This window comes from Lissotriton helveticus, chromosome 9 (assembly GCF_964261635.1).
Source record: "Lissotriton helveticus chromosome 9, aLisHel1.1, whole genome shotgun sequence".
Classification (NCBI taxonomy): domain Eukaryota; kingdom Metazoa; phylum Chordata; class Amphibia; order Caudata; family Salamandridae; genus Lissotriton; species Lissotriton helveticus.
The window spans coordinates 542,446,194-542,468,306 of NC_136070.1; the positions used below are offsets into that span (position 1 = coordinate 542,446,194).

General features: G+C 43.0%; 1 protein-coding gene across 12 annotated transcripts in view; it reads right to left on the reverse strand.

Annotated features, from left to right (window-relative positions):
• LOC144781519 (uncharacterized) overlaps positions 1–22,113 on the reverse strand; it is a 2,047,367-nt gene that overhangs the window by 1,765,210 nt on the left and 260,044 nt on the right. The window lies entirely within an intron of this gene.

Below are 22,113 nucleotides of genomic sequence, written 5' to 3' on the forward strand. Positions count from 1 at the left end.
CATGGATGGTTGATAAGGCTGCATTCAGGACCCTTCTGTACAGCGGCGAGAGTCGAGGACGATGCACCTTGCCTGGGAAGACTGGCCCAATAGCTCCTCGGCCTTGTGCCGGACCCAGCATCTTAGTTCCTCCCAGCGCTTGCGGCATGCCCTGGCCTTCCGGGTGTACATGCAAACAGCACTGCAGAGATCCCCAATAGTGGCCCATAGTCTGGCCTGCTCTGCATTGCTTACCTGGTCCTCTGGCCTCTCATATAACTTAGGATGTTTGGTAAGCACCCCGTCTGCTAAAATGTCTAATTCCTTTTCAGTGAAAAGAGGTGGTTTCGCCTCATAACCCTCAGACATTTTGGAGGTAATTAGGTTGAACTGAGCAGCAGGATGGTAGAGGATCTGATCTGTGACAGATGATGACTCAGAATGAACACAAGACGGCTGTCAACAACTTCCTGTGATGTATTTCCTGTCTACAACTTCCTGTATGTCATTTCCTGTATGAAAGAATGGGTTCTGGTCCGTTTTCGGAGCTAACGGTCCGAATACGTACTCTCCGTTTGCAGAGTGTAGGTCCTGAAAGTGGCATATACAGTAAGCTTACAAGGCATATGCTCCGCAGACGGAGAGCACGCATTTGGGGCGGAACTTGCGAAAACAGACCGGAACCCATTCTTTAATACAGGAAATGACATATAGGAAGTGGTAGACAGGAAATATATCACAGGAAGTTGTTGACAGCCATTTTGTAGTCATTCAGACTCATCCACCATCACAGATCGAAACCTCTGCCATCCTGTGGTTCTGTAGCGGTATACCTGCAATTACAGTGTTAGAGAAAATCATAGACATGAAACAAAAGCTCGAATAGACCATTAAATGAAATTTGGGCTGGGAGATGGAGGGGGGGGGAACTGGCACAACATCACATACCAGGATAGTATGCTCCTCCTTTGCATTATAGAACATGTAGTTCATATTTAGTGCTCAACACAAGAGTTGTCTGTTGTTTTATGGTAAATTTGGGAGAAGCAGTGCTGTGTATCCTAAACACATAGTGCCAGAATCACCCAGAACATCATCACTCATGTTGGGGGCCCATCATTTGTAGAGGACAAAACTCAAAAATTCAATAGTTAGGCCCTTTTGTGATTCAGACACCCATTCTCAAAAGGTCTGGGAAGTTCTCACAGAACATATACAGCTAATCCTCTGAGTCAATGGATTCCTCAGGGACGTCAACTACACTGATTGCTGACATCGGCATATGACCTGCTTCATGGTCAATATTTTCATCAATGTCAACAGCTGTGGTTTACATACAGTTAGTGTGGCTTGCAAAGTAGTCTCAGGATAGAATCTTTGGACAGAGTCGTAATTATCCACCTTTCATCATTGACAAAAGACTGCAAACCACATTTGGTCCATAACACAACAAGTTGCTCATGTGAAAAAAGTGGCAACCGGCTGATCACGGACTTGCATACCCTGACTTCTATTATGTGAAATGGCTAGTTGCCAGGATTCAGAGCTAACCGAGGTACAAGAGGTATGTGTAAGCCATGACTTAAAGCTATGTTGTGCAAAACACAACAGGCTAATATGATCTTGCCAAGGTTCTGCAGCTGGCAGTGTGGGCTAAGAACAAGGGTGCACTGGTGTAATATCAGGACAATTCCATTAGCATACTCCCAAGCTCAACTATCAGAGGTCACACTGCCCCAAGGCCACGTTCATTAAAAAAAATAATCAATTGGGAGTCTTCTGACTGAATCGTGATATTGAGCCCTGATTATGTCCGTAGGAACAAAACGTGTTGGCTGGACTGCGTTGACTGCTTTTCATGAAAAGCATTACGTGAATACAACATTTTGGATCCATTAAGAAACACAAGACTCCCAAGTGATTATTTGGACTGATGATGATTAGCGAATAAACAGTATTATTCTATGAATTTTGTTAAGAAAAATCAAAGATGAACTTTTACAAACTCCTTTTTTTTTTTAATTTGGATAATATGATCTTGCACACAACTTCAGGGGAGTACATCAGCACACCCCCTGTGCTGTCAAGACATCTGAATTGCGACTTCAAAAAACAAAAAGTACGCTCTGTGATGGCTCAAATTTGTATGTGTGCCCTTTTGTACCTACACTAAGGTACAGTGATTGGACGTCTGTAAGGTGTGAGGAGTTATGTGGAGAGTGCACACCCAGCATCGCCTGAGGAGGGATGATAGGGCAATAGGTTACATTGCCTCTTGAATTTAAACAGAACATGATCTATACTTTGAGACATGCAGTGTTTATTGAGTTTGTGTACCGTATTTTCCGGCGTATAAGACGACTTTTTAACCCCTTAAAATTTTCTCGAAAGTCGGGGGTCGTCTTATACGCCGGGAACCAAATTTTTAGGAGTGGAAGCAACGCTCCACCGACTTTGAATTTGGAGCAAAAATCAAGTTGGACCGAGTCAGCACCCATGAGCCCTCCAATATGGCCTCTGGGCTCTTGCTTCACTCTGCGCGCGTTCGCACTCCCTGTGCCATAGCAGATTGTGGCTCGGTATCGGAGGCACTCTGTTCGGGGCCCACCTCATGCGGTCTGGCGTCTTCTCTCCCAGCTACTGGTCCCCCTTATATTCGTGCTTCTATGAGCCATACTAGTTAATCCCCTCTAGCCCCCGCGAAGGGGCGGCGATTGTCATTGTCAGGCCTCCTCAGTCCTCCGGGGGTTCCATATTTTCTGAAACATGCGGGGGCAACCACGGGCATTATACACCTGTGTCTCCACCCTCATACACCAGCCAAGATTCAATTCCCATACCGGCACTGTGGGCAGATTGGGGCTCTCCCATCATTTAGGTATGTCCTTCCTTGCAAACGTAAGAGCTATGTTACGAAAGAACAGTGTGTAGATCTCTAGTGTTTGCTACCCCCTTATATGCTCAGCGTAATGAACTGTGGCGAGAGTGCCCCCTGCCGTGTGTCATGCCTAAGTAGGTATGTCCCTGGGTTCAGCTGTTGTCACGCACTTACCGGCTATGTATAGTAGTCGTGCCACTCCACTCCAGAAGGTGACATGGTGAGCTCCGCTTCCACGACCCAGGAGCTGATGCCACTCGCGCCGGTGTGCAGCCTCTTACAGTCCCGTAGTGCCGATGGGAGCAGGCTCTCACGGGGCATTTTATGTATTTTCTAACTGCTTGTTCAGTCTAGAGACACAGCAGGCACATGCGCTGATCTGGCGTCTCTCTCTCCTTCCGATGTGGCCAAAAATCTCACGTTCATCGGAAGGAGAGGAGCGTCAGTACGTCATCTCCTCAGTTCATGGGCATTGAAAGGGGACTGTAGAATATTCCCGCCCGCAATACAGTACCGGTACATAATGTTTTGCTGCAGTTATGGTATTTCTGAAGGGTGATTACGGTACCGTACATTCCTGATGAATCACAAACACCCTGCATTTCTTTTTAAGATCGGATGTTGAATCCTTACACACCTTCTTTTGATACACACGCATAATACCTGAAATGCACTGTTCTGTATGGCTGTTTAATGAAAGGAGATGCTTGGAGAGGCCCTGTAGGGTGAGCACATAGTAAAGATGACACTAACAACACGTTTTAGAACATGAGAGGAACTACAAACCTCCAAATCCAAGCAGAGTTTGTATGCAGTGTGCACAGGAAATAGCGGTACCAGTACCAGTACATCGCTTGCCGTGATTGGCTGGTTGTTGCAGACAGGACAGGCAGTCAATCTGGTGAGCAGATACACGTGGTGGTGAAGACAGTACACCACAGCACCAGTATCTGTACTGGTTCATACAGTACAGCACCAGTACATACAGTACAGTATGCAAATGGCTAACAGTCAAGAACCCATCATGGCTCCAGCAGCAGCAAGAAGAAAGAAATATGAAGCCAGTTACAAACTTAAAGTTGTAAACTTTGCCATGGAACATAATAACTGTGCTGCTACAAGACAATATGGAGTAACAGAAAAATGGTTCTGGACTGGAAAGCAAATGAAAAAGCATAAAGGAGTATGCCAAGGGGTAAGTGTGCATTAAGAAGAGGCACCCCACATTGGCCAGAACTCGAAAAACATGTAGCAGACATGGTGAATGAGCATCGCCAAAGCGGTTATGTAGTGACACGAAATAAAATATGTTTGTTTGCACTTCAGTGGGCCAAATCTAACCCAGATCTCAGCAACAGATTTAAGGCCACTGTATCCTGGTGTACTAGATTCTTGGGAAGGCATAATCTGGTATTGAGGCAAAAGACGAAAATTGCACAAAAATTACATGCAGATCTTGATGCCAAAGTACATAGTTTCCATTGCTACGTAATACAGCTGCACAATAAACATGGCTATGCGTTAAGTAGTATCGGAAATATGGATGAAACTCCAATGAATTTTGATATGGTTGCAAATAAAACTGTCCATCCAAAAGGTGAAAAAACAATTTTAATAAAAACAACAGGACATGAGAAGTCCAGTTTTACAGTGGTACTTGCATGCACAGCTGAAGGCGGCAAACTGAGACCAATGGTTATTTTTAAAAGAAAAACAATGCCGAATTTCAAGTTTCCTGTTGGTTGTTTTGTACATGTGAATGAAAAAGGTTGGATGGATGAAGAAGGGGTAAAGCTATGGCTTGATAATGTATGGAGCAGGCGACCAGGTGGACTTATTCAAAAACATAGTCTACTGGTGTGGGATATGTTCAGGGCTCATTTAACTCCCAGTACCAAGCAAAGGCTGGAAAGAATAAAAACAGATGCTGCAGTTATTCCTGGAGGATTGACATCGTTGGTACAGCCACTGGATGTGTGCCTAAACAAGCCATTTAAAGATCGCATTCGAGAACAGTGGAATGAGTGGATGGTTAGCGGCGAAAAGTCATTCACAAAAGGAGGAAACATGCGTGCTCCACAGTTGGATGTTTTGTGCAAGTTTGTCATAAAAGCCTGGAATGATATTGATGAAGAAACAGTCATCAAGTCTTTCAAGAAGTGTGGCATATCAAATTCATTAGATGGTATGGAGGACGACTACTTGTGGGAAGATGAAGAGGAAGCCGAAGCTGAGACCACGCCGTTTGATACAGAATTAGATCCATACGATGACTGCTTTACAAATGTACCACAAGATCTCATTGATTTACTTATGATATCAGATGACGAAGAGGAGGATTTTGAAGGTTTTTAAAGGGAAACTGTCACGCCTGCAAATCCTGTAAAAATAGCTTGGAGTTATGAAAAGTTTAATCCACTTGCACTGTTTTATGTTTACCGTACATGTTTGATGACAAACAGCCTTATGTTTATAAGTGACTGTTTTTCATATGGTTCTAAAAAAAAATTGTGACTAAAGCAATATTGTTTACACAAACAATTGGTTTGAGTTCAGTCTTTGAGTGTGTACAATAAATGCTTAACACTTTCCTCTGATAAAGCCTTACTGCTCACCCACACTACCACACTACCACAAACCGAGAATAAGGTGCTCTCTACTTTTACCTCTGCCTACCCTTGGGGTTCCACTGGAGACTGTGCACACTATACCTCACTTTGGTATAGTATATACAGAGCCAGCATCCTGCAATTGCATGTCCATCAACAAGACAGGATTGAAAGACAAGATCCAATGACACACGGTACTAAAACTACAATAACCTTCACCGGCTTTCCAAATCTCTTAATGCTAGCAAGATCATGGGTAGGAATTTCCTCATGAAGGTTCAAAAATAGTAAGTGCCATAATCAGAAACATCCATTGTCCCGTATGGGAGCAACCCCACTACCGACAGTACCTCCACTTTGACTGTTCCATTCTACAGAATATATGGTAACGGTAACTATAGACACCAAGATGGGGCACCAACAGGACTATGCCCATATTCAAAATATATAGGAACAGGACAGGTCTTTACACTTTACACTTCATGTCACGGAGGAGGACTAGAATCACTAATAAGCCCAAAATAAATTCTCAAAATGGCTATGGCTATGGCTATGCAGGACTGCGTTGGAAGAGGGGGTAGTCTTATACGCGGAGTATAGCACGAAACCTACATTTTATCAAGAAAAGTAGGGGGTCGTCTTATACGCCCAGTCGTCTTATACGCCGGAAAATACTGTATGTGGCTGGATGATTCTTATTGTACAATGGTTGTTAATGTAAGGTGGCATTCATACTTTTAATTTACACATATCCTCATTTTTAGGTCTCGCTAGAGTCAGCGCATGCGCTGCTCTTGCAAGACATTCAGTAGTTGCTTCAAAAAGCGCTACCTTGCCGGCCACCAGCTAGCTAGATCGAGCACAAGCGCGCGCAACATGCACAGCACTTTTTCCCGGTGCGCACGCACACCTCGCGTCATCACCCGCGGTTTTAATTATTTTTTTTTCATTTCACGGCCGAACTGCGTTACTTTTACGGCCGCACGGCCAATGCTTGTTCAACCTTGGCTCAAGGATGTGGGCGGTGTACTTTTTACAGCCGTGGCCCTGTAAAAACACATTGTGACAGCTGATCCAGGTATATTCAGTGGAGACATGAGATGCTACTCGGAACATGGCTTGACTCTGTGATCTATCACCGCCCTCTAGAGGACGCAGCAGAGTTCAGCATATGCTACGTGCCCGTCACAGTTTATTTACCATTTTAATTCTACCGGGCTGCCAGTTTATATTTTTATGCGGACTGCGCCTCCCTTAGCTTCCTATTTTCTGTCAGCCCATTGTATACTTTTCTTGATATTAGTGGTCATTCCACTGAGATATCGTTATCAAAGCAGATAAGAGAGTCTGCCGGTTTTTAATGTAAACGACTAGAAAGCCATCCTAAACAGCAGCCATGTCTGTGGTTATAGATCACACACCACATGGAGATCCCAGTGACCGCTAACAGCACTTTTATGTGAATAAAGAATGGAACATGCTTTCACGTGTTTTATCTTGGAATCAATTACTTTGATTATCAATTGTTTTTCCTCTAAATTTTTCAAAATAGTATATCTATAAGGGTCCCGGTGTTCTGACGCCCTCCCACCTTTTTATTAGCAAAGCCCCGCTTTATTTCAGTTAGCTTCCTGGAATTGCATAATCGCGTTTTTTATTCCTTAGGCAGCTCTGTCGATTCTGTTCTGCAGCACCCCAACTTCAAAATAAGCCTTAATTTTCTTGTGCATCTCTCGTGACGCAGGCTTTTTTGTCTCTTCAGCATTAACCATATGCTTTTGTTTCTGCTCCAGCGGTGCACACACAGAAAGTAAAAGGTCGGGGTAAATCGTATGAAGCAAGTATAATGCTGAAGGATACAGAATGTATAGATTGATGCAGAGAAAGGTTGCGGAGAAGTATAGCAGGGCAATGTGCACATCGATCGAGCATGTGCTTTTGCCACACAGCTCCGACATAACACTTGAAATGCTGTATCAGTAACTGAGAACCCTGTTGAAGGCCCCGCCCACACGTCGTCAGGTACCTTTGGTGCATAAATGAGCTAAGGTGCACAACTATCCCCTGTAGTTCTCATAAGCAGGCTACAGTGGGGGATGCTGTTTTTCCGGGCTCAGCTCATCTCGTGGATTCGCTAACCCTCTCCTGGTGGAGCCATCTCCCCGAGCACTCAACATCACACACTCGTTTCTACTACTCATCAGAGAAGCTCAAACGTGTTCCACACCTCCCTTCACGCAGAAGGGACACACAGGTCAAAACAGCACAGGCTTTCCTTCTCACTGAGAGAAAATGCATGCAGCATGCATGTTCCACCATAAACAATCCAACTCAAAGATACAGCCCTTCAACACACAGTATGCAAACAGCAGCACCTGTGCATGCCACACTGCACTTAATCAAGATGCATAGCGTCACAATCAATACAGAACCATAAAATATGGCACTAACAGAAAGCAAACACCCGATTGTAGGTCATCCAACGTCTGCTGCAACCCGACCAGCCAAGGCTTGGCACCTTGTGTTCAACCACCTGCCCAGGGACTCCATGCTCCTGCCTGTCATAACTACAAATAAACACCATTAATACAAGAGACGTTGCTATTGATTGCTCATCTTGCCTCTCTCCAAATGCATGGTCACTCCATACCACTGCTTGTCACAAAGGACACAACACAGCAACAAGCAACACTTTTACAGCAACTCATCCCTTGTAACTGGCCAAAGCCGCCTTGTTTACCTCATAGGCTGCATACCGTTGACTGGACTAAATGACAAAATAAAGCAGCCAGATATCTTACAGGGCGACCTCTCTTATAACGGTCAAAGGTCCATGCGCCCTGCAACACAAAACCTCCCACCAAGATGTGGATCCCCTTCCATGGCCTGTCTCACCAGAAGTCATAGAGTCAGACACATTCACATTGGCACACATCCGACGCCGCTCACTCATCCTTGACAACGGGGAAAAACTATCTTTTACCAGTATGCCAAAATGCATTTCATACCATACACATCAACACAAACTGCACGCAGAATTAACATTTCACCTCACTTCTGGCTACCATGCAGAAAAAGATACACAAAAAAATCTTACACAGCCAATAAAAATACATTCACTGACTAAACACCTGATTTGTAACAGCAGCATTTTCCAAACACAGAACAAAACAACATTCGCTGCACATCAATGCAATACGTCAGTCACTAAAACACAACCTAACTGATGTACCTGTGTTATGGCTTATGTTTCGAAAGGAACTGCTAAGAAGATTTTGTTAACGTTTCCCTAGGGTGCATCTGACTCAGATGGTGCTACAAACAGTCTATCCACTAATTAATATTTCACCCAATCAATATGATTGCCAAACCACTGCCATTAATATATGTGTGATTGTGGACCTTTTCCTTACCATATGTTGGACTTTGCGCAGCTAGAAAAGAGTGATTCCTAAAGTCAGATAGATACACAATGATACAAATCTGACTGGTGCCCATGTTGAAATGAGTCCTGTTTCCCAACCACAGGATTCCAAATTCCATACATTATTCGGATCGCTGCATTTTTAACAAATACACACGTGCGCTGCCGAACCTACAGAGTTTATTTTCTGATGAAGTATAACTCTATGGACAGTGGTGAGATTTTAGGAATCGAGACTCACTGTTTATCTCTGGTGTCACAGATGGTTGACGGCTGAATAACTGGTATTCATTTAAGTACCTAGGTTGGTACATATTCATTTGTCCTGAGGAAAGCCTACTTTTAAGTTGTATTACAGGTCTAAATGTCGATAGTTTGTTTCTTGGTCTCACACTAACTGAGGACAATATACACCTGAACTATTTATTGTAAGTCTGCATGTCAGAAGTATTTGTCTATGTGAGCATTGCACATCAGAGATACCTTTTGGTGCACTATTTTCACCAGTCATCAGCACTGTGCCTCCACTACGAGCACCTATTGCTAAACATTTATGTTGATTTTTTTTTTTTGGTCCATTATATATGTTTCTTTAGCAAATTATGCATATTGGTCATCTATTGACATGATGAGCTTGCATTAGAATCCCTGAGGCTACCCAAGGCAGCACTGTGTCTGATACTACCGGACCTCTCACTGTCAATCATGGCCCCCTTCATCACATACTTAATGAATGTATGGGATTGGAAGACAAGGTTTTACATTGGCCTACATTCTATCTCTCAAATAGATATCAAGTGATTAAAATTGTCAACTCTCTCTCAAATCCTATGCTTGACCCTCAAGGTGGGCTTTTGCTGTGCACTTTTTAACCTCAATCTTGAACAACTGAGTGTCATCATCAGAGATGTACACCTCTTGTATCACCAGTGTGCTGCCGCAATGCAGTCCTTCTTGAAGCTTTCCACCCCTGAAGCTTTTTTCTGCTAGCCACAACTCTCGAAAACATCCAAACATGGATGCGTGCACATCACCTCTCAATATGATGCCAGTTCATTACAAAAATAGGTAACAGCTTCATTCTAAATCTTAGAGTGCACTCTGTCCATCACTGAAGGTGCCAGATCCATAGGTTTCACCTTAGACTCTTGATTCAACTTTAGGAATATAGTAACCGGCCTCCTCGCCGCCAAAGACAACATGTGCGCCCTCCTCGACCAAGGCCAAACGGCAGCCCTCATCCTCCCTGACCTATCAGCAGCCTTCGACACTGTCTTCCACAGCACACAAGCCATCCAGGCTCCACGACGCCGGCATCCAAGGAAAGGGCCTAGACTGATTACGATCATTCCTCACAGGCAGAACAAAGATAATAAGACTCATGTCCTTCTTCTCAGAACCGACAGAAATCAGATGCAGAGTACCCCAAGGATCCTCCCTCAGCACCACCCTCTTCAATGTCTACATGGCCCCCTCGCTACCATCATCAGAAACTACATGCTCAATATCGTCTCCTATGCTGATGACACCCAACTAATCCTCTCCCTCACCAAGGAACCCCACACCACATCACATCACCAGGCACAACGTCCAAGAAGGAATAAAAGCCATTGCAACCTGGATGAAGAGCAGCTGCCTGAAACTCAAGTCGTATAAAACAGATGTCCTCATCCTCGGCTTCACCCACTCTGCATGGGAAGACACCTGGTGGCCCCCCACGCTCGGAAACCCACCCACCCCAACGGACCATGCACGTAACCTTTGTATCATACTAGACTCAACACTCAACATGAATGGGCAGGTCAACGCCATCTCCTTCGCATGCTTCAACACACTACGCATACTATGGAAGACATTCAAGTGGATACCCCTGCCCCCAACCTCCGTGACTCTAGGAAAATAGTTACTCCGTCTCCCCGTGCCTGAATGTGTAACGTAACGGGTGCCCATGTAAAGCGTTCCAATACCTTCGGTTCAAGTTCGCGCTATACAAAATCAGCACAAAAAAAGCATTGGCATAGCCAATAGGTCTCGCCTTTGGGACCTTATAAGTGTTTAGCCATGCAACGGTTGATATTGTTGCACCAAGGATATTGTGCTGCATAACTACATACTTATAAGGTCCCAAAAGCGAGACCTATTGGCTATGCCAATGCTTGTTAGTGCTTGGTACTTACCCAGTAGCCACATATTGCCAAATTCTCCCACAGTCATCCGCCGGGCAAGAGGTCACATGCGAAATAGAAAGCTGTCATGGGTACTGCCTGGAAACACTGCATGCACATCAATGAAACTCCTACCGGCATCACAGACAGAATGCATATTGATGGAATGCCATTGGTGTCTGTTGCAGAATGTGTGCAATGAGGCGGGGTGGCTGAAGAGCCAAATGGGTACAATCAATTGTACCCAGCACACGTGAGAATCGGGAAATGAGATCAAAATCTCTAGCTGCCCTTCGACTCCTGTCCAGTGTATGGGGCATTCGCATGTGGAAGTGGGCTCTTGAATTGATATAGCTCAGTACCCGAGGCAAGCACCGCAACTGGCTTGCCTGAGAGATACCCACAAGGTCACTGGAGACTCTTTGGAATGACCCAGTCGCAAAGAAATGAAGAGCAGAAAGTATCATGAACTATGCTGAAATGGCAGGGGCGTAGATGGTCACAAAGTCAAGTTCCTGCTCCCAGTCACATACCATCTATAAGATCACTTCTGGAGGGAAATGGTATCTGGCCCTGATATCTTGGCTGGACATCCCAAATAGGTTGATCCTATGTCTGAATATCCTCTCTGCTCCCCTCCTCCTCCTCAAGTCTTCTTGCTGCATGGCAAGGGGCAAAGCAACAAACACATTCTGTGACATGTTGGAAGATTTGTGTGTGTCAGCTCTGATTTCATACGTGCTGCAGGGATGGGATAAGCTGTTGGGCTGCAGTTTTCAGTTGGAGCATGGTGGGGGATAGTAGGAATTTGCAAAGGTGTTTAACATTGAAGAAAATGATCATCCAGCCCCAATGCAGGTATTCTGGCCTGAAAGTGGAGATTCAGCAACGGGTGCAGAAATTTTGGCCGGAGTGCGGAAATTCCACCCGAGTGCGGAAATTCCAGCCCGAGTGCGGATGTAAAGGTATGAGTCGTAAGTAATTTCTGTGAATATCAAAAGTCGTAAGTGACTTCTGTGAGTACCAAAAGTTGTAAATTTGGACTTTTGCCTCAGATTACTTTTGTGAATCGTGCCCAAAGTATCTAAAGAAATATCTGGTTGAATTGCTAGTTTTAGGCTTCATTCGTCATGCCACTCCTCCTGTTTCTTCCGCTCTCTTCTTTGTCCCCAAGAAGAATGGTGATTTATGTGCATGCATAGACTACAGGGCCCTCAATAAGGTAACGGTCAAGAATAGAATCCCTTTACCACTAATCCCTGTTCTCTTGGATCGGGTGCGAACGTCAACAGAATACACAAGAGGGTGCTGGTTACCGATTGGTTGTACCTGAAGTTTGGTCCTTTTTTTGGAAAAGGAGGTAGATAGGCTATTAAATGCATGGTTATCACAATTATAACCCCTGGAAGTTTTTTACTACAGCTTTATTTATATTACCGTGGGACTTCAACTTCAACGACGGGGAATGATTCTAGCACGATAATCTATTAAAGATACTCAAATACTGGATAATGAGGTTTTCAGGAGTGGTGCCACTATCTACTGGGTGCAGAAGCATAAGTTACTTACCTACAATCCTTGTTCTCTTCCAGGGGTATACTCATCAAAGTCATAAGCAGTGAATTGTCCCCGCCCACGCGCAGGATCCCGGAGCACATAGCAATAAAAAAAATATATATATATTCACTGAAAAAACCATAGGTTTCAGTCCTTATATTGTTAGGAATTAGCATTTAAAAAACCTTGCAAATTCACTGAAAAAACCATAGGTTTCAGGCCTTATATAGTTAGGAATTACATATAAAAAACCATTGAAATTGCTCCTATATAGTTAGTTGTACTAACTATAATTGGCGCACCCGCAATCCACTGCTGATGTCACATATTACATCATTCCTGACATGGTTAAAAAATATTTTTTTTCGAAAAATCGCGAGGGTGCGCGCACCGTACAGAGTACAGTAAGCTTACGGTAAGCTTACTGTAAGCTTACTGTACTCTGTACCCCTGCGATTTTCCAAACAAAAAAACATTTTTTGGGGGGCCGGGGGGCCTTGTGGGACCCCCTGAGCAGGCCTAGGGGGTCAGGGTGCTTCTACCCTGCCCCCTTTTTGAGTTCTACAAGTTTGTTTTTCTGCTTTCCTGTGCCTCAGTCTACCGAGGCACAAGATGGCTGCCAACAATTTCTGTTTTGGAATGTTCACAGACAGTAGCAGCCAATCAGCATGAGGCTCGTACTCTGGAAGGTACAGAGTGCAGAAAGCTTACAGTGCACTCACGTGTGCCACCCATAGATATATAATTTGAACAAATTCGATTTTCTCAACAACTACTGGAGGGATTTTCACCAAATATACAAAAGGCACTTCCGCATACCAGGCTCTACCATTTTGCCAAGTTTGGTGGAATTCCATTCAGCCGTTCGGGCTGTAGCCGTGTCGAAAGGTCCTATGGAAAATTGCATTGGACTCAATTTCACATTCAATTTTCTCAAAAACTACTGGAGGGATTTACACCAAACATACAAAAGGCACTGCTGCATACCAGTCCCTACCATTTTGCCAAATCTGGTGTAATTCCATTCAGCCGTTCGAACTGTAGCCTTGCCAGAATGTCCCTATGGAAATTAACATGGGGAAACACCCTTTTTTCTCGGCCCCCGCTTGACAAATCCCCCTGAAACTTTCAGGGAAGGAGCGGAGCGCAGCGAGGCAAATTTAAGAAAAATTACAGGCAGATCCCTCAATCAGCGCCAAAGTTATTCCCAATAGAATGTTCGGAATTTCCTATGGTAACTAGGTCCTAACTATATATACCTACTGGCGACCGCCAGTAGGTAATATATATATATATATATACATACATATACATATATATATATATATATATATATATATATATATATATATATATATATATATATCCTTGCTCCAATCGCACCAAAAGTGACGGGGCTCTAACGGTGGGTGCCGCTGCACGGTTGGTGCACCGCGTAATATCCAAGCTCCAAAAACTCCTCTCTCAGCCGAGAGAGAAGAAGAAAAGCAGCACTCGCGGGGTGAGTTTCAGTATTCTTTTAATCCTTATGCAGACGCGTTTCGGGTCAAGCCCTTTGTCAATGTGATTACAAAAATGTTACCAGGAAAGCGTTTTATGCAGCGCGTTGCTCCTAATGGAAACTGTGAAAGGACTACCCGTTTCAGAACTACGGGCGCCATATTGGAATGTGCAAAAATAACATTATTTCATACATCAATAAGCAAATTGCATTAAAATGGTTCAATACAGTTCATTTTTGAAGCCGTGAATGGGCTAACAGATTGAATACATATTTTGTCAATAACTGCTGTGGGATGAAAATCAGTCAAAATTACGTGCAACTTAAATATACATTATTAAATTCAATGATTATCAGGGCAATTATTCCCATGCTAAATGCACGTGTTCTAGGAATTTCTCCCACAAAATAGATAATATTGCCTAATGAATTGTACATTCCTATGCTATCTGGCCGTGGATCGGCTTGGGCGATTCCTATCGCTAGGAACCGCCTGTCAATAACTGGGGGCACCCCCCCAGGTTAAAACAGTTTCCTTTGGAGTTGGGGGAATTGGCTGTGGTATGTACAAATTCGATTTATTTACCAAGGTGGATGGCTAATTCCTCCCCACTATTCAGACCTGTTGGAATTTTTGTTTGTAAGTCAATGATGTAACGTGACTCCAAACGTCTCAACCTTAACAGTCGGTTACCGCCCCTTTCATGTTCCGGTACCTGGTCCATCCCGAAGTATTGTAGCATATCCCTATTGCTCCGATGTTTAATGGCAAAGTGTTTAGCTACAGGAGATGTCATGTCCTTATTGGCTATAGCCCTCATATGTTCGAGGATTCTCAATTTAACACTTTTTATAGTGCTCCCTATGTACTTTAAGTTGCAGGGACATATTAGGCAATAAACCACATATGGTGTTTGACATGTGATGAAAGAACCAATGATTTTCTTCCTCATAACCCCTGGGATTTCATAGCCCAAGACCCTTTTGCTATAGGCACAGGCCTTGCATTTACCACAGGGGTAAAATCCCTTCATCTCTGCCAAAGTATTAGTCCTAGCAATGGGAGCTTCTAGATGGCTATGTACCAAAAGATCTTTGATGGACTTTGTTTTTTTGAAGGTTACTAGTGGGTTTTTTGGAATATCTGCACCAATAATGGGATCAGTCTTTAAAATATGCCAACTATGGCGCAGTATTTCTTTCAATCTGTTGGCATTGTTGCTGTAAGTTGTTACTAAATGGAATTTGCCCTCGTCGGATTTCTTATGATCTATTCTTTCCTTTAACAATTCTGCTCTATCAGTCCCTGATACTCGTTTCAGAGTTTGGGTTAGGAGAGCAGGACTGTAGCCACTTTCTCCCACAAATGGCTCAAGATGCGATTGACATTTTCTCTGAGACTGTGATAAAAGATCTGACAAAACTACGCATGTCTAAAAAGAACGATAAGGGAAGAGTCACCAACTCCCTAACCACAGGACAAAGACAAGCCTTGAAAAATCTTCAAGACGACACCTCGATAATCTACAAACCCTCCGACAAAGGGGGGAATGTAGTAATAATGACCAAGGATATGTATGTGGGTGAAGCCAAGAGACAACTCCTGAATCGAGAACATTATGAACTTACCACCATGAGAAAATATCAAGACAGCATACAAGAATATGACAAGCTAATACAGAAATGGCACAATAAAGATATGTTGAATACCGAAGAATATCTTTTTTTACGATCAAACCATCCTGTAATTCCTACCTTCTATCACCTGCCCAAAATTCATAAAGATCTTAGGGCACCACCTGGCCGCCCTATAGTTTCATCAATGGGCAGCCTAACGGAAAATCTGTCAGTATTCATTGATCACTTCCTCTTCCAATCAGTGCTCAAACTATCTTCATACATTAGGGACACGAAAGAGTTCATTGTACAACTGCAGGACCTTGTTTGGGATCCCATGTATGTTTTGATTGTAATGGATATAACAAGTTTATATACTTGCATTGAGCACGTGCAAGGCTTAAAAGCAATTGAATATTTCATGAGGAAGAGACCTTTGAAGTATGCAGGACACAGTACTATGTTGCTGGAGTTAACGGAGTTTTGCCTGTTGAACAACTTCTTTCTTTTTCAGGGTGAGCTCTTTAGACAAATCTCCGGGACGGCCATGGGAACCTGCTTCGCCCCCAGCTACGCGAATTTATTCGTAGGCTGGTGGGAGGAGCAGGTGGCCTGGTCGGAGGGGAATAGTACTTGGACTAGTAATGTGATCAAATGGCATAGATATAATGACGACCTCTTTCTGGTGTGGAGGGGGTCAGAACAAAGTGCCAGAGATTACATTTCACACCTGAATACCAACAATGTCAACTTGAAATTCACTGGCGAGGTGAGCTCAGTGGCAGTGAGCTACCTCGACCTACGTGTAACTATTATTGACAACCAAGTGACTACATCCCTTTACCGTAAACCCACTGCTGGGAATAGCGTTTTACACGCAGAGAGCGGACACCCAGTGAACCTAAAACGAAGCATCCCCTACGGGGAGCTATTGCGCCTCAAACGCAACTGCTCACGAGAGGAAGACTTCCAAAGGGCTGCAAAAGACAGTGTAGATAGGTTCATACAAAGAGGCTACAGTCCTGCTCTCCTAACCCAAACTCTGAAACGAGTATCAGGGACTGATAGAGCAGAATTGTTAAAGGAAAGAATAGATCATAAGAAATCCGACGAGGGCAAATTCCATTTAGTAACAACTTACAGCAACAATGCCAACAGATTGAAAGAAATACTGCGCCATAGTTGGCATATTTTAAAGACTGATCCTATTATTGGTGCAGATATTCCAAAAAACCCACTAGTAACCTTCAAAAAAACAAAGTCCATCAAAGATCTTTTGGTACATAGCCATCTAGAAGCTCCCATTGCTAGGACTAATACTTTGGCAGAGATGAAGGGATTTTACCCCTGTGGTAAATGCAAGGCCTGTGCCTATAGCAAAAGGGTCTTGGGCTATGAAATCCCAGGGGTTATGAGGAAGAAAATCATTGCTTCTTTCATCACATGTCAAACACCATATGTGGTTTATTGCCTAGTATGTCCCTGCAACTTAAAGTACATAGGGAGCACTATAAAAAGTGTTAAATTGAGAATCCTCGAACATATGAGGGCTATAGCCAATAAGGACATGACATCTCCTGTAGCTAAACACTTTGCCATTAAACATCGGAGCAATAGGGATATGCTACAATACTTCGGGATGGACCAGGTACCGGAACATGAAAGGGGCGGTAACCGACTGTTAAGGTTGAGACGTTTGGAGTCACGTTACATCATTGACTTACAAACAAAAATTCCAACAGGTCTGAATAGTGGGGAGGAATTAGCCATCCACCTTGGTAAATAAATCGAATTTGTACATACCACAGCCAATTCCCCCAACTCCAAAGGAAACTGTTTTAACCTGGGGGGGTGCCCCCAGTTATTGACAGGCGGTTCCTAGCGATAGGAATCGCCCAAGCCGATCCACGGCCAGATAGCATAGGAATGTACAATTCATTAGGCAATATTATCTATTTTGTGGGAGAAATTCCTAGAACACGTGCATTTAGCATGGGAATAATTGCCCTGATAATCATTGAATTTAATAATGTATATTTAAGTTGCACGTAATTTTGACTGATTTTCATTCCACAGCAGTTATTGACAAAATATGTATTCAATCTGTTAGCCCATTCACGGCTTCAAAAATGAACTGTATTGAACCATTTTAATGCAATTTGCTTATTGATGTATGAAATAATGTTATTTTTGCACATTCCAATATGGCGCCCGTAGTTCTGAAACGGGTAGTCCTTTCACAGTTTCCATTAGGAGCAACGCGCTGCATAAAACGCTTTCCTGGTAACATTTTTGTAATCACATTGACAAAGGGCTTGACCCGAAAGGCGTCTGCATAAGGATTAAAAGAATACTGAAACTCACCCCGCGAGTGCTGCTTTTCTTCTTCTCTCTCGGCTGAGAGAGGAGTTTTTGGAGCTTGGATATATATATATATATATACACACACATATATATATTACTCACAAGCGGTCCTGTCGCAGAAGGAACAGCTTGGCGAGTTGGTGCTGGATTCGGGACCAGGGCCGGGTCCCGTGTCTAATCTTAACACGAAAAAGGAAAGCCAGCACTCCGCTCGTTGGATGCAGTTGAATTTTATTCAAAACACTGTTACAGCCTACGCGTTTCGAACCAGATGGTTCCTTGTCACGGCAGTGTTACACAGTTGTCCTATTTCACTTTCAATTATTTATATACTTGTGAGTCTAATGGTGCATTCTGGGACATGCAGTATTATGCTTGTTATTAAATTCATAACATTTCTATTACGTTTTTTCTCTGTCATTTATTTTAACATGTATTAATGGCTGAGTGCCCATTGATTAATGTCCTGCTAGCACTTGAGTTTGGTGTCACGGAAGTGTTTATGTCTGTGCACATGGATGGAGCCTGTTCACCCTTTTAAATCACCGTTTTTCGATCATTGGTTTTGCTGTGCTTCAGTTTGTATTACTAGGGCTGAGTGCCCTTGCCACTGCCTTCATTCGGACACCACAATGTACATGTACCTTGTTCATAAAAGAGCAAGTAGTCTTTTGTTTATCCATGATCTTCCAGTGATGATGAGAGAGTTAATTATTCACATTTCAAAGTACTTGGATTCTAGAGATGAAAATACAGTTCTTCGTCCCCGTTCAACCCTGTCGGTTGCTTAGTTTTGAAGCGCATGATCAGTCTTGATTCCAATCTTCTTAAGTTTAGTTTCCTATTGCCGCCTCGCTCGTGTTGACGAATCATGGCTAGGCCAAAAAATTGAATGTCCTTCCATGTTCTGTTAGTGTGTGTACATCCTACAACACCAACCATATACTTCCTTCCCAAAATTCACAAAACTCTAAACAAACCCCCGGGTAGACCGATTATTTCAAGTTGCGGGAGCCTATATGAACACCTGTCCGAATATGTTGACCATTTCCTCTCTCCCATTGTACCCACCTTGAGTTCGTACATTAAAGACACCGGAGATTTTTTACGTATCATAATGGACACCCAGTGGCAACCCACGTACATGCTAGTAACCATCGATGTCATCTCTCTTTATACATCCATAGAACATGAGATAGGCATCCAAGCAGTACAATATTTCCTCATGCAGCGGCCAATCAAAGAACGTGACCACTCCAAAATGTTGATCGAGATGATCAGACTATGTTTATATAATAATGTATTCCTCTTCAACAAGAAGGTCTACGTGCAAAAGTGCGGAACAGCTATGGGAGTTTCCTTCTCTCCAAGCTATGCTAACCTCATGATGGGGTGGTGGGAGAGGAGCATAGCTTGGAGAGAAGAAAATGACCAGCATATGGCCAATGTAGCGTTATGGCTACGCTACATTGTCGACCTCTTTGTGCTGTGGAAAGGAACGAGATCTGAGTTCCTAACCTTTTTTGATGAACTGAACAACAACACAGTTGGTCTCAAATTCACCTACAATATCAGCAATAAAGAAGTGGAATTTTTGGACACCCAACTGTAAGTACGCAACAACAAAATACAAACAACAACCTTCAGGAAGAAAACTGCCACCAACAGTATTTTGCACGGACAAAGCTTCCATCCGAACAAATTGAAAAAAAGCATCCCATACGGTGAACTATTAAGAATGCGGAGAAACTGCTCTGAAGACAAAGAAATGGAAAAGAACTTTGATGAGACTAAAGAAAGATTCCTACAACGTGGATATAAACATCAAGATATTATCCAGGGAGAAAGAAAAGCCAGAAACAAAACAAGAGCTGACACACTGTTACCAAAATCACCGGTTGCTAATAATGATGACAAACAAACAAAGACAGAACCACCAAGGATGATCATCTCATACAATAAAGAATGTTACAAAATACAAAAAATACTCAACAAATACTGGCATTTGATCCAAAAAGACCCGGACATAGGGAAGATTGTGGGTGAAAGACCTCTGATGACTTATAGGAGGGCTCCTAACCTTTCGGACCACCTAGTACACAGCCATTATGAGGATAAGAAAATAAATAATTGGTTAACAGAAACAAAGAAAGGATTTGTCAAATGCAGTGCTTGCAAGGCCTGTAAGATAGGAAAAAACATAAAGACAATAATCGACCCAAAAGGCAAAATGTACAGCATCAGAGAATACATAACATGTGAAACCAGCTTCGTGGTTTACATGTTACAATGTTATTGTGGTAAGCAGTACATTGGCAGCACCACCTGTGCTTTAAAGAAAAGGATTCTGGAGCACATACGTGCCATACAAACAAAGACTTAACTTATGCCATGGCCAAACACATGACAACACACACTAACAGAACATGGAAGGACATTCAATTTTTTGGCCTAGCCATGATTCGTCAACACGAGCGAGGCGGCAATAGGAAACTAAACTTAAGAAGATTGGAATCAAGACTGATCATGTGCTTCAAAACTAAGCAACCGACAGGGTTGAACGGGGACGAAGAACTGTATTTTCATCTCTAGAACCCAAGTACTTTGAAATGTGAATAATTAACTCTCTCATCATCACTGGAAGATCATGGATAAACAAAAGACTACTTGCTCTTTTATGAACAAGGTACATGTACATTGTGGTGTCCGAATGAAGGCAGTGGCAAGGGCACTCAGCACTAGTAAAACAAACTGAAGCACAGCAAAACCAATGATCGTAAAACGGTGATTTAAAAGGGTGAACAGGCTCCATCCATGTGCACAGACGTAAACACTGCCGTGACACCAAACTCAAGTGCTAGCAGGACATTAATCAATGGGCACTCAGCCATTAATACATGTTAAAATAAATGACAGAGAAAAAACATAATAGAAATGTTATGAATTTAATAACAAGCATAATACTGCATGTCCCAGAATGCACCATTAGACTCACAAGTATATAAATAATTGAAAGTGAAATAGGACAACTGTGTACCACTGCCGTGACAAGGAACCATCTGGTTCGAAACGCGTAGGCTGTAACAGTGTTTTGAATAAAATTCAACTGCATCCAACGAGCGGAGTGCTGGCTTTCCTTTTTCGTGTTAACACATATATATATATATGTATATACATATGCAGGTGTATGCCCATATTATAAAGTGTACACTTTCAACCCCATACACCTACATATGTATGCACATATACATATATGTACACATGCAACCTCAACAACAATTCCAAAACAGGGCAAACAGCCAAGATTACATCAGTTTTACTTGTATGAAAATCAGCCTCTCAAAACTGTTTGTGATTAAGAACATGCACTGTAATGGTTTCATACAAGAATTCTTTATTTATGTTAAAAGGAAGAACAGGTAAATAGCAGGCAGTTTGGCCCATAGGCTGCATAAGAATAATTGTCCTAGTACAGAAAACAAACTGGCACCTTGCCTTTAAGGCTTCCAAGATTGGAAACACTTTGCCTTTAAGACCTGCAGGGGGAACTCTGCTCCCAGCATGCCCCACAGGTGACAGTTAGGTCAGTTATTTTTGTAACAGCGTATTGACTTGCTCTAAACCTTGTACTACAATTGCTCGTCCGGGGAGGTGGGAGGGATGCTTATGACTTTGATGAGTATACCCCTGGAAAAGAACTAGGATTACAGGGAAGTAACTTATCCTTCTCTTACAGGGGATACTTATCAATAGTCATAAGCAGTGAATAGAATAGCAAGCTCATACCAAACACTTCGCGGACGAGCAACACAGCAGTTAGAATAAAAACCAATGACACAGTTTAAACAGTAAATCAACCAAATTTCTCAGAAATGCTCTCCCAACTTGTGCATCTGCCTGAGCATCCGAATCTAAGCAGAAATGGCGAGAGAAATTATGAACCGACCGCCATGTAGCTGCTTTGCAGATTTCTGCTATAGGAATGTTCCTGAGGATGGCGGAGGAGAGGCCTTTTGTCT